The sequence below is a fragment of the Dendrobates tinctorius genome, unplaced genomic scaffold (assembly GCF_039654945.1).
Source record: "Dendrobates tinctorius isolate UK_male_01 unplaced genomic scaffold, ASM3965494v1 ptg000202l, whole genome shotgun sequence".
Taxonomy (NCBI): Eukaryota; Metazoa; Chordata; class Amphibia; order Anura; family Dendrobatidae; genus Dendrobates; species Dendrobates tinctorius.
The window spans coordinates 3,796,604-3,810,828 of NW_027361869.1; positions in this window are offsets into that span (position 1 = coordinate 3,796,604).

A 14,225-nucleotide genomic window follows, 5' to 3' on the forward strand; every position below is an offset into this window, starting at 1 on the left:
TATGACAGCTGAGCTATATTGCCAAGAGCCACTATATTAGTATGTAGCATGGAGCTGGAACAGCCAACCTGTAGTGGAACAAAGTAACAAGGAGCGACAAATGCCTGAATACTCAGGCAGTGTCCTGCCACCTGGGCTGGGTTACATGAGTTGGCATCATTGGAGCTCGTTGGGTGCAGAAGACAAGAATGTACCGACTGTAAGATATGCATGAAACAGCGCTCAGCGTACATTTACACAAGATGTAAATCTTGCCTGTGGATCCTGCCGCAATTACATGGAGAATAACTGATTGGGGTGGTGAATTCCAGAATATGTGTGGTACACCGAATAAATCTTGAAATGCTTGTGCAAGTAGCATAAAAAAAGGGACTGGAGATAATGTGTGCGAGAGAATAGTAGTAACGTAGTGACAGGTGGATTATCAGGGCAGCAGAGTTGAGGGTGGAGCGGACAAGACTGTTGGATGGGAAATCATAGCGCAAAATGTTACAGTAGTCTAGGCGGGAGGTGATTAGGGCAAGGACTAGCATTTTATCCAAAGTAGAGGAAAGACCTTATTCAAGAAATTGAAGGATATTCACAGCAAATATTGATATGTTTCTGATATGGAAGTCACCATTGGTCAATCTCCGTACTGAAAAATTAGCAAATCTTCTTCATAAATTTTGAGCCTATGGGTACATAAAGGGCACAAATGGGGACCATTCAGTGGGAAACCATTCTACATTGTAGCTGGTACTTATTAGTGTATCTTGGATCTTCTGGTGAAATTACTTCTTGTTCAATATTCTAGATTGTAGAAATAATTACACCGAGCGTCTCGTGGCGTGGCCACGCTGTTACATCTCGTGTTAATTTCCGTACCTTTAAGAAGTTGCCTTGCTTCATGGAGTTTATTTGATTTTCATTAAGGTCCTCGATCTGACACCGCAGGTTCCATTTTTAGAATGTGCTTTATAACCTAAAATTATTTTTGAAAGCTTTTATCACACTAATTCCAGAAATATGATAGACTGCAGTGCGCCTTTTTCCTCTCCCCTTTTGTGCTGCTTCTAACCTAATATAATGCTCAAGAGACGAATCAAACACAGGCTTTTTCTTTCGAGTTTGTATGGTTAAAGATAAGCAATATTACGCCCCGCTGCTGTACTTTTTTTTTTTTTTTTTTTCTTCTCAAGCGCATTAACTGATGGATTTAAATGAAGTTTCATAATGAAGGAAAGTCGAGATTAGAGCTTTGAGTTTTGTCAGTAATGCGCACAATATTCTGAGCACTCAAAATTCTTGGGTAATTTCCCATCACTGACTGGTTGTGGGATTGCATACTAATATGTGAACACAATCAAGGTTAGTTCATTCAGGAAATTTCTGTTTTCAAATTTTATTTGATTGAGAATTTCACGGATTGGTCCCTGGACTTTCAGGCAACTTGATCCCATTTTATAGATAAATTGATTAATGGACAATCTGTAAATCACATAGTTTAGAAATGATTCTCATCCATAAAAAAAAATCTCTCCAAAAGTCAAGGGCACTGGGAGTAACCTATGTGTAAATTGCTGTCCGCTGCCTGTTGTGAGGTCTAATCAATCTCTAACAGCACAGACACAGAGACTGATTATTGGAAGTGTGGGGCGGGTCTTTATCTCTACAGGAAGTTCTGTTGGATCTTTGTTTCTCCACAGGAAGTGTCTATGATTTTCCACGGGAAGGGTCTATGATTTTCCACAGGAAGTGGGAAGGGTCTGATTTTCCACAGGAAGTGGGGGGGTCTTTTTCTCCACAGGAAGTTTGGAGGACCTTTGTTTCTCCACAGAAAGTAAGGCGAGTCTTTGACTCTGTGGGAAGGGTTTTTGGTTCTCCACAGGAAGTAGAGGATCTTTGTTTCTCCACAGAAAGTGGGAAGGGTCTTTGATTTTCCACAGGAAGTGGGAGGGTCTTTGTTTCTCCACAGGAAGTGGGGTGGGTCTTTGATTTTCTGTGGAAGGGTCTTTGTTTCTCCACAGGAAGTGGGGGGTGGGTCTTAGTTTCTCTACAGAAAGTAGGGAGGATCTTTTTCTCCATCGGAAGTGAGGGGTGTCTTTGACTCTCCTCCAGCTCTCCTTTCTATCAAAGAGCCTGCAGCCATTACAGAAAGGTGAGCTTTTAGTTAAGTGAAAGCAAGCCATTGGACATGGGAATAACAGAACTTGGTAAGGCTGGAAATGGCAGTTCCAGCTCCTACAGTCCTGGCAAAATGCTGATAACGAAGATTCACTCAAAAAGAGTAGACGTCAAGCAACATAGTATGAGATTCAATATAGTCCTGGCACGTATTAGATGGTTAAGTGCACCAAAGGCAGGTTTACCTTGTGGGGGGACGAAGGCAGCAAGATGCTTTTCTACAGGTTTTATATAAAAGAACACATTTACATTAATATAAGTAAAATAGACTGTTCCATGACCCTAACTACTGCTATTGTTTTATTAAGCAATATGAATAGTCTGGCTTAAAGTGAATGTCCACTACCGGACTACCATGGTAATCTATCGGTGCCCCACGATTGTGTTGTGGGTGTTGGAACGGGAGGCGGTGCATGCACACTGTCAATGATGTGATTTATATGACAGCGTCCTGTAAAAGTTTAACGGCCTACCTCATACTGCTGTAGTTAGAGACAGATGAAGGCTGGGCAATATCGTCTGCATATACCGTGTGAGGAGCAAGCTCACCTCCTGAGCCCCCACCACACTTGTGGACTCCTGTGCAGGACGTACTGTTTCCCTGCATAAATATTTAATCCGCAATGACGGTGGGGACAAGTACGCACGTCGCACACCTTTGACAAGGGGAATGTTAATACTCAGTTTTTAAAGGGATGCTACCCGCTTTGGAGTCTCATGAGAAGGAACGCTGGAATTAACCCTTGGAGTGGAGATTGGAATTCTCACTTTGAACTTCAGAGCTCTGTTTTTAGGATTGGTGAGGGTCCCAGTATTCGGTATCCCCCTTCAGTCATCATGTTACTTATTTTCTAGAGAGGTGATAACTTGTCAAATTAAGACAACCCTTATGAGCTGCATAAAAAATAAAAAAAAATACTTCCTCCTTATAAAAGAAAAGCCCTGATATGGGATGAAGAGATCAATGTGCAGCTTTTTCCCGCCGGCTTCTGCATAACAAAGCTTTTCCTCTTTGCTTAGAGGTTGACCTGTCAATCAAGCGGAACTGGGAGGGGAGGAAGCCACCAATCGGCTTCTCTCCGCGCCCAGACTCGTTTTCCGAGCGGTTTTGTCAGCGGTTTCCATAACAAAAAAGTCTTTGGTGCAGAGAGAGCGGAATAGATAAGTTTCCCTTTCTTTTCCTTACACCTTTCCAGGAGGAATCACAGAGGAACGTCACAAGGCAATATTTGTAAATATTTACTCCAGAATTTCAGCGGCACTAACTTATATACCCAAACAATAAGCCCTTTTTTTTGGTTACTGAACTGCACATTGTACGCAGTAAAGATACCACTGAGAACGACGTTCCGAAAGGGAAAAGACAATAAACTGTATTTCCCTGTGATAAATGATGGTTAAGCAAATGTCACTCTCCCTAATGCTCTTTGTAAGCTCGTTCGCTTTATTCCAGCCGCCAAACATATTAGCAGCTCCTTCGTCCTTTGGGGAATAGGCTGGAAAGGGAGGATTTTGCGGGGTCCGTCTTGTCTTCTTGAGCATCCTCATCCCTGTAAACACAACACGTTAGAAGAAATTAGAAAACAGCTCTTAGTCGCTCTGAGCCTCACCCCCCCCCCCCTGCAAGCTGCAGCCGATCAGACGGATAATCTCCTGAGAAAGGAATTACTGTCCCATGAACACCAATCTGATTAACAACTGCAAGCATGAATTACTTGTGACAAAGCTGGAACCGCTCCGCACTCAGGCAATACCCGAGCTCACACGGCTGGTAATAATGCTTTGTGGCAAACCGCCTTTAATGTAGTGCTGATAGAGAGGACTCACGCCAGTTAACTGGAAGGAATGGATCATCCACTCGGACTGTAGCTGCCGTCTACGAAGAACAGGTTCACACAATGTTTAAGCCTGCCCGGCCTGGGGAGGGGGCGAAGTCAGTCCTCTGTTAATCGTCCGACTACGTGCAATGCATAAATGTGAATGTGTCTTAATAAAACGGCAAAGGGAGGCCTGAACTTTAGATGAAAGGGTCAAAAAGGTAAAAATGGAAACTGTGCTGATGGAGGAAGCAAACGATGGTCTCATAATGGATAATAGACTTTATTTGCAAAACCTCTTTGCAGTAATCTAGATAAAACATTCCCCTCCTGCTGCATTTATTCCTTTAGGTGACCCCTCTTTTGTATTTGATGATTCCTTCTCGACAAAAGTAAATAGTGATAAGATGCAATGCCGTATATATCCTAGAATGGCGCTTGCTTATGCTGTATACTTGTGTATATAAAGGGGTTCCCACAGTCTACATTTATCGTCTAGCCATAGGAGGAAAAATACATGCAGGTCACTGGGGGGGCAACAGGAAACCAAAACAGTGAAAGTAAGAACAGCCCTTATATACAGTGCCAGGCAGAAGCTTCATAGCAGTGACTACAGGAGCACCCCTCATATACAGTGTCAGCAAAGAAGCCCAATGATCCACAAGAGAAACCCCTTTATACAGTGCCATGCATAAGCCTAGAAAAGTGGCAGCAAGGGCACTATATACAGTGCCAGACGGAAAGTATTATTGACTGCAGCAACATCCCTTATGTCTCGTCAATCACAGGAGCCCCATAACAATGACAGCAAGAGAACCTCATATACAGAGCTACACAGACACAACAGCCCCATTGTGGTGACAGCAGGATAATGTCATAGAATCAGAATCATAGAATCGTAGAGTTGGAAGGGACCTCCTGGGCCATCTGGTCCAACCCCCTGCTCAAAGCAGGATTCGCAAAATCATCCCAGACAGATGTCTGTCCAGCCTCTGTTTGAAGACTTCTAGTGAAGGAGAACTCACCACTTCTCGTGGCAGCCTGTTCCACTCATTGATCACTCTAACTGTTAAAAAGATTTTTCTAATATCTAATCTGTGTGTCCTCCCATTCAGTTTCATCCCATTGCTTCTAGTCTTTCCTTGTGCAAATGAGAATAAAGATGATCATTCTACAATGTGACAGCCCTTGAGATATTTGTAGACAGCTAACAGCCCTTGAGATATTTGTAGACTGCTATTAAGTCTCCTCTCAGTCTTCTCTTTTGCAAGCTAAACATTCCCAAATCATGCAACCTTTCCTCATAAGACAGGGTTTTCAGACCGGTCACCATTCTGGTCGCTCTTTTCTGAACTTGCTCCAGTTTGTTGATGTATTTTTTAAAATGTGGTGCCCAAAACTGGACACAGTATTCCAAATGAGGTCTCACCAAAGAGGAGTAGAGGGCAATAATGACTTCACATGATCTAGACTGTATGCTTCTGTTAATACATCCTAGAATTGCATTTGCCTTTGTTCCTGCTGCATCACACTATTGACTCATATTCAGTCTGTGATCTATTAGTATACCCAAGTCTTTTTCACATGTGCTGTTGCTTAGCCCTATTCCTCCCATTCTGTATATGCTTTTTTCATTTTTATTGCCCAGATGTAGTACTTTGCATTTTTCCCTGCTAAAAACCATTCTGTTAGTTGCTGCCCACTTCTACAGTTTATTTATATCTTTTTGAATACTCTCTTCTCTAGTATTAGCTATCCCTCCTAGCTTTGTGTCATCAGCAAATTTAATCAGTTTACTCTCAATTCCTTCATCTAAATCGTTAATAAAGATGTTGAACAATACAGGGCCCAGGACAGAGCCCTGTGGTACCCCACTTGAGACATTCTTCCAACTGGATGTGCAGCCATTTACGACCACTCTTTGGGTCCGATCACTAAGTCAGTTATGAATCCACCTAGCAGTTGCCTTGTCCATTCCATACCTAGTCATTTTTTCAATAAGGATTGTGTGAGATACTTTGTCAAATGCTTTGCTGAAGTCAAGATATACTATATCTACAGCATTTCCCTGATCCACCCAATCAGTGATTCCATTGTAGAAGGAAATTAAGTTAGTCTGACATGACTTATTAGTTACAAACCCATGCTGACTCTGTTTAATCACTTCATTCTTATCCAGGTACTGACATACATGTTGTTTAATAATTTGTTCAAAGATCTTTCCTGGTATAGAAGTCAGACTCACGGGCCTATAATTGCCTAGGTCCACCTTCTTCCCCTTTTTGAAGATAGGAACAATATTTGCTCTTCTCCAGTCTTCTGGGACTTCTCCTGTTCCCCAAGAATTTTCAAAGATTATGGAGAGGGGTTCAAAAATTTCTTCTGCTATCTCCTTCAGTACTCTGGGGTGTAATTCATCTGGACCTGGAGACTTGAATTCATTTAGGTTAGCTAAGTGTTTCCTCACTATCTTTCTGTTTATAAATATCCTGGATTCTATTCCCTTAATAGGACAGCGAAGAACAGTTGATCTACATTTCCTTTCTGAGAGAAAAGAGATGCAAAATAGGAATTTAAAAGTTCTGCCTTCTCAACATCCTGGCTTACCATTTCATCATTTTCATCCTGTAAAAATCCTATAGCATCTTTCCCTTTTCTTTTACTTTTGACATATCCCCAAAATCCTTTATTGCTTTTGACGTCTCTTGCAAGCCTCAATTCATTGTCAGCTTTAGATAATCTGATTTGTGCACTGCAGGTCCTGCAGACAGCATTATATTCTTCTTTAGATATTCCTCCTCCTTTCCATTTTATAAACATTTCTTTCTTCCTTTTTAGCATGTGCTTAAGTTCTGTGTTCATCCATCCTGGTTTCTTTAAATGCTTCCTATTCTTTCCTCTTTTCGGAATTGTTAACAACTGTGCTTTGAGAATTTCATTTTTCAAGATTTCCCATCCTTCCTGGACATTTTTGTCTATTAAGGGAATCTGTCACCTACCCTTTGGCGAGCGATGAAAACGAGGTCGGTCCGGTCCGATGTGCGGTGTTCCCGATGTGTGCCGCCTCCCCATCCTTGCCCGCCGTCCGCAGGTTATTGCTGAATTGGAGTAGGTGTACGCCATTTTTTGCGCGTGCGCTAAGCATTCATAGCTAGCACATGCACAGTATGCTTTGCCCAACTGCGGGCAAAGCCGAAAAGCCAGACTGCGCATGCGCCGGTTAACTAAGCCCCGGAACACAGCAAAATTCCCTTGTTTTCTTCCCTACCTTTTGGAAGATAAAGTTGTCAGCAAGAGAGGATAAGAATTTCCTTGACCTGTTAGTTTTGCCTGAGAGAGATTCCCAACAAATGTCTGGATAGTTGAAATCTCCCATGACAACTATGTCATATTTTTTGGAGAACTTGGCCATTTGATGCATAAAGAGTTCATCCATATCTTCAGCTTGCACAGGCGGCCTGTAGTAAATGCCTACAATGGTGTCCTTTCCATTGTTCTGTCCTTGTATTCTTACCCAAACAGTTTCCACAGATCTCCCAGTCTCTGAAGCTTGGATCTCTGTGCAGATATACGCAATTCTAACATACAATGCGACACCTCCTCCTCGTTTATCAAGTCTGTTTCTTGCAAATAAGTTGTATCCTTCTAGTCTTGTATTCCAATCATGTGTATTGTCCCACCAAGTTTCAGTGATTCCAATGACGTCATATTTCATTTCCTGCGTTAGTAGTTCCAGTTCTCCTTGTTTGTTGCCCATGCTTTGTGCATTAGTATAGAAACACTTTAGTTTGTGATTGGTTTCTCTTTCTCCAATATTTTTATTATTTAGATTCTTTCGTCTTTGTTCTTCCCTTCCACTTCTAATAGCAAAGTTCTCAATAGCATTTGTCAGGTGTATGGCTTTTTCTGGTCTTTTGCTTCCCTTCCCATGTTGTTCTAGTTTAAAGCTCTCCTTACAAGTGTAGCAAGGCGACTTCCAAATACATGCTTTCCAGTCTTCGTAAGGTGAACCCCATCTCTAGCAAGTAGTCCATCGTATAGGTAATTCACTCCGTGATCCAGAAATCCAAATCGTTGCTGATGGCACCATCGACGTAGCCAGTTGTTCACCTGCAGAATCTTATTCCACCTCCTTGTTCCATGGCCATCCACTGGGAGGATGGAAGAGAAGACCACCTGCGCTCCCAGTTCTTTCACTTTCTTGCCTAAGTTTTCAAAGTCTCTGCAGATGGTTTCCTGGTCGTTTCTTGCTGTGTCATTTGTCCCCACATGTAGTAGCAGGAATGGGTAGTCATCTGTAGGTCTGAAGAGTCCTGATATCCTGTCAGACACATCTTTAATTTTTGCACCTGGAAGACAGCACATTTCTCTTGAAGTTATATCCGGTCTGCAGATAGCGGCCTCTGTTCCTCTCAACAGGGAATCCCCCATGACCACCACTCTCCGTTTCTTCTTCCCCACATTTTTCTTTCTCCATCCAGGAGGACTCTGAAGGCGTACAAGGTTGCTGTTTGTGGGCAAAGTTTGATCCTGATGTATTTCTTCATCATTTTCCTGCGTGACAGCCTGGTACTGGTTCCTGAGCAGTATTGGTGCTGACTGCCTCCTGATCCTCCTGCTTCTCTGGGTCACATGTCTCCATTCCTCTGTTTCTTCAGGTGCCCTTCGAATTTCTTCTCTTTCTGTAACATGAAGAGATAATTCTGCTCTAAGAACTCTTCACCTTCCTTAATGATCTTCAACGTAGCTGACCTCTCTGAGATTTTGCAACTTTTCCTCCAACAGGGACACAAGCTTGCATTTGTGGCACCTGAAGTTTGGCTTTTCTACTGGTAAGTCTGTGAACATGTAGCAAGAAATGCAGCTCACCAAATGGCTCCTGGCCTCTTCCATAGTGTTATAGTTATAGAGATTTCAAAGCAATGAAAAAAGAGCCAAAATTCGGGTGCGGATAGGCACACTTTACCGATTTCCTCTTTTCAGCTGCAACGGACAAAATCCAGTGATCGTTGAGTTCACAGAGACTCTTCACTTATCCCAGAAGGCACTGAGAATATGCAAATGATCTCCTCAGGACTCTTCCTCTGGTCTGCATGTACCGTATCAAATTAAGAACACCATGACAGTGACAGCAACAGCCCATTTATATACAGTGCCAGACATGGGAATCCCATAACTGAAAGACCAAGAGCACCTCATATACAGCGGCTTCCCTACAAGCCCATAACAGTGACAATTAGTGCAACCTTCATATACAGTATCGGACAAAGGAGCCCAATATCTGACTACATGAGTCCCCCTCATATACAGTGTCAGACAAAGGAGCCCAATATCTGACTACATGAGACCCCTCATATACAGTGTCAGACAAAGGAGCCCAATATCTGATTACACAAGCCCTCCCTATATACAGTGTCAGACAAAGGATCCCAATATCTGACTACATGAGCCCCCCTCATATACAGTGTCAGACAAACGAGTCCAATATCTCAACTACATAAGCCCCCCTTGTATACAGTGTCAGACAAAGGAGCCCAATATCTGACTACATGAGCCCCCTTATATACAGTGTCAGACAAGAGCCCAATATCTGATTACACGAGCCCCCCTTATATACATAGTCAGACAAAGGAGCCCAATATCTGACTACATGAGCTCCCTCATACAGTGTCAGACAAAGGTGCCCAATATCTGACTACATAAGCCCCCTTATATACAGTGTCACACAAAGGAGCCCAATATCTGACTACATGATCCCCCCTCATATACAGTGTCTGACAAAGGAGCCCGATATCTGACTACATGAGACCCCTTATATACAGTGTCAAAGGAGCCCAATATCGGACTACATGAGCCCCCCTTAAATACAGTGTCAGACAAAGGAGCCCAATATCTGACTACATGAGCCCCCCTTATATACAGTGTCAGACAAAGGAGCCCAATATCTGATTACATGAGCCCCCTTACATACAGTGTCAGACAAAGAAGCCCAATATCTGACTGCATGAGCCCCTTTATATACAGTGTCAGACAAAGGAGCCCAATATCTGACTACATGAGCCCCCCTTATCTACAGTGTCAGACAAAGGAGCCCAATATCTGACTACATGAGACCCGTCATATACAGTGTCAAAGGAGCCCAATAGCTGACTACATGAGACCCCTCATATACAGTGTCAGACAAAGAAGCCCCATAGCTGACTACATGCAACCCCTCATATACAGTGTCAGACAAAGGTGCCCAATATCTGATTACATGAGCCCCCTCATATACAGTGTCAGACAAGGAGCCCAATATCTGACTACTTGAGACCCCTCAAATAGTGTCAGACAAAGGAGCCCAATATCTGACTACATGAGCCCCCTTATATAGTGTCAGACAAAGGAGCCCAATATCTGACTACATGATCCCCCCTCATATACAGTGTCAGACAAAGGAGCCCAATATCTTACTACATGAGACCCCTTATATACAGTGTCAAAGGAGCCCAATATCTGACTACATAAGCCCCCCTTATATACAGTGTCACACAAAGGAGCCCAATATCTGACTACATAAGCCCCCCTTATATACAGTGTCATACAAAGGAGCCCAATATCTGACTACATGAGCCCCCGTATATACAGTGTCAGACAAAGGAGCCCAATATCTTACTACATGAGACCCCTTATATACAGTGTCAGACAAAGGAGCCCAATATCTGACTACAAGAGACCCCTTATATACAGTGTCAGACAAAGGAGCCCAATATCTGACTACATGAGCACCCCTTATATACAGTGTCAGAGAAAGGAGCCCAATATCTTACTACATGAGACCCCTTATATACAGTGTCAGACAAAGGAGCCCAATATCTGACTACAAGAGACCCATCATATACAGTGTCAGACAAAGGAGCCCAATATCTGACTAAAAGAGACCCGTCATATACAGTGTCAGACAAAAGAGCCCAATATCTTACTACATGAGCCCCCCTTATATACATTGTCAAAGGAGCCCAATATCTGACTACATGAGCCCCCCCTTAAATAGTGTCAGACAAAGGAGCCCAATATCTGACTACTTGAGCCCCCCTCATATACAGTGTCAGACAAAGGAGCCCAATATCTGACTACATGAGACCCCTTATATACAGTGTCAGACAAAGGAGCCCAATATCTTACTACATGAGACCCCTTTATATACAGTGTCAGACAAAGGAGCCCAATATCTGACTACATGAGCCCCCTTTATTTACAGTGTCAAAGGAGCCCAATATCTGACAACATGAGCCCCCCTTATATACATTGTCAGAAAAAGAAGCCCAATATCTGACTACATGAGCCCCCTTTATTTACAGTGTCAAAGGAGCCCAATATCTGACAACATGAGCCCCCCTTATATACATTGTCAGAAAAAGAAGCCCAATATCTGACTACATGAGCCCCCCCTTATATACAGTGTCAGAAAAAGAAGCCCAATATCTGACTACATGAGCCCCCTTTATGTACAGTGTCAGACAAGAGCCCAATATCTGACTTCATGAGACCATCATATACAGTGTCACACAAAGGAGCCCAATATCTGACTACATGAGCCCTCTTCATATACAGCCATATGTTAAAGTTTGGGCACCCCTATTAATGTTAACCTTTTTTATTTATAACAATTTTTCTTTTTGCAACAGCTATTTCAGTTTCATATATCTAATAACTGATGGACTCCGTTATATTTCTGGATTCAAATGAGGTTTATTGTACTAACAGAAAATGTGCAATCTGCATTTAAACAAAATTTGACCGGTGCAAAAGTATGGGCACCCTTATCATTTTCTTGATTTGAACACTCCTAACTACTTTTTACTGACTTCCTGAAGCACTAAATTGGTTTTGTAACCTCATTGAGCTTTGAACTTCATAGCCAGGTGTATCAAATCATGAGATAAGGTATTTAAGGTGGCCACTTGCAAGTAGTTCTCCTATTTGATTCTCCTATGAAGAGTGGCATCATGGGCTCCTCAAAACAACTCTCAAATGATCTGAAAACAAAGATTATTCAACATAGCTTTTCAGGGGAAGGATACAAAAAGTTGTCTCAGAGATTTAACCTGTCAGTTTCCACTGTGAGGAACATAGTAAGGAAATGGAGGAACACAGGTACAGTTCTTGTTAAGCCCAGAAGTGGCAGGCCAAGAAAAATATCAGAAAGGCAGAGAAGAAGAATGGCGAGAACAGTCAAGGACAATCCACAGACCACCTCCAAAGACCTGCAGCATCATCTTGCTGCAGATGGTGTCACTGTGCATCGGTCAACAATACAGCGCACTTTGCACAAGGAGAAGCTGTATGGGAGAGTGATGCGAAAGAAGCCGTTTCTGCAAGCACGCCACAAACAGAGTCGCCTGAGGTATGCAAAAGCACATTTGGACAAGCCAGTTACATTTTGGAAGAAGGTCCTGTGGACTGATGAAACAAAGATTGAGTTGTTTGGTCATACAAAAAGGCGTTATGCATGGAGCCTAAAAACACAGCATGCCAAGAAAAACACTTGCTACCTACAGTAAAATTTGGTGGAGGTTCCATCATGCTTTGGGGCTGTGTGGCCAATGCCGGCACCGGGAATCTTGTTAACATTGAGGGTCGCATGGATTCAACTCAGTATCAGCAGATTCTTGACAATTATGTGCAAGAATCAGTGACGACGTTGAAGTTACGCAGGGGATGGATATTTCAGCAAGACAATGATCCAAAACACCGCTCCAAATCTACTCAGGCACTCATGCAGAGGAACAATTACAATGTTCTGGAATGGCCATCCCAGTCCCCAGACCTGAATATCATTGAACATCTGTGGGATGATTTGAAGCGGGCTGTCCATGCTCGGGGACCATCAAACTTAACTGAACTGGAATTGTTTTGTAAACAGGAATGGTCACAAATACCTTCATCCAGGATCCAGGAACTCATTAATAGCTACAGGAAGTGACTAGAGGCTGTTATTTTTGTAAAAGGAGGATCTACGAAATATTAATGTCACTTTTATGTTGAGGTGCCCATACTTTTGCATCGGTCAAATTTTGTTTAAATGCAGATTGCACATTTTCTGTTAGTACAATAAACCTCATTTGAATCCAGAAATATAACTGAGTCCATCAGTTATTAGATATATGAAACTGATATAGCTGTTGCAAAAACCAAAATTGTTATAAATAAAAAAGGTTATCATTAATAGGGGTGCCCAAACTTTAACATATGACTGTACAGTGTCACACAAAGGAGCCCAATATCTGACTACATGAGCCACCCCTTACATACAATGTCAAAGGAGCCCAATATCTGACTACATGAGTCCCCCTTATATACAGTGTCAGACAAAGCAGCCCAATATCTGACTACATGAGCCCCCCTCATATACAGTGTCAGACAAAGGAGCCCAATATCTGACTACATGAGACCCCTCATATACAGTATCAGACAAAGGAGCCCAATATCTGATTACACGAGCTCCCCTCATATACAGTGTCAGACAAAGGAGCCCAATATCTGATTACACGAGCCCCCCTTATATAGTGTCAGACGAAGGAGCCCAATATCTGACTACATGAGCCCCCTCATATACAGTGCCAGGCAAAGGAGCCCAATATCTGACTACATGAGACCCCTTATATACAGTGTAAGACAAATGAGCCCAATATCTGACTACACCTGCCCCCCCTTATATACAGTGTCAGACAAAGGAGCCCAATATCTGATTACATGAGACCCCTTATATACAGTGTCAGACAAAGGAGCCCAATATCTGACTACATGAGCCCCCCTCGTACAGTTGTGGCCAAAAGTATTGACACCCCTGCAATTTTGTCAGATAATATGATTGCAATCACAAATTCTTTGGTATTATTATCTTCATTTAATTTGTCTTAAATGAAAAAACACAAAAGACAATGAAGCAAAAAGCAAAACATTGATCATTTCACACAAAACTCCAAAAATGGGCCAGACAAACGTATTGGCACCCTCAGCCTAATACTTGGTTGCACAACCTTTAGCCAAAATAACTGTGACCAACCGCTTCCGGTAACCATCAATGAGTTTCTTACAATGCTCTGCTGGAATTTTAAACCATTCTTCTTTGGCAAACTGCTCCAGGTCCCTGATATTTGAAGGGTGCCTTCTCCAAACTGCCATTTTTAGATCTCTCCACAGGTGTTCTATGGGATTCAGGTCTGGACTCATTGCTGGCCACCTTAGAAGTCTCCAGTG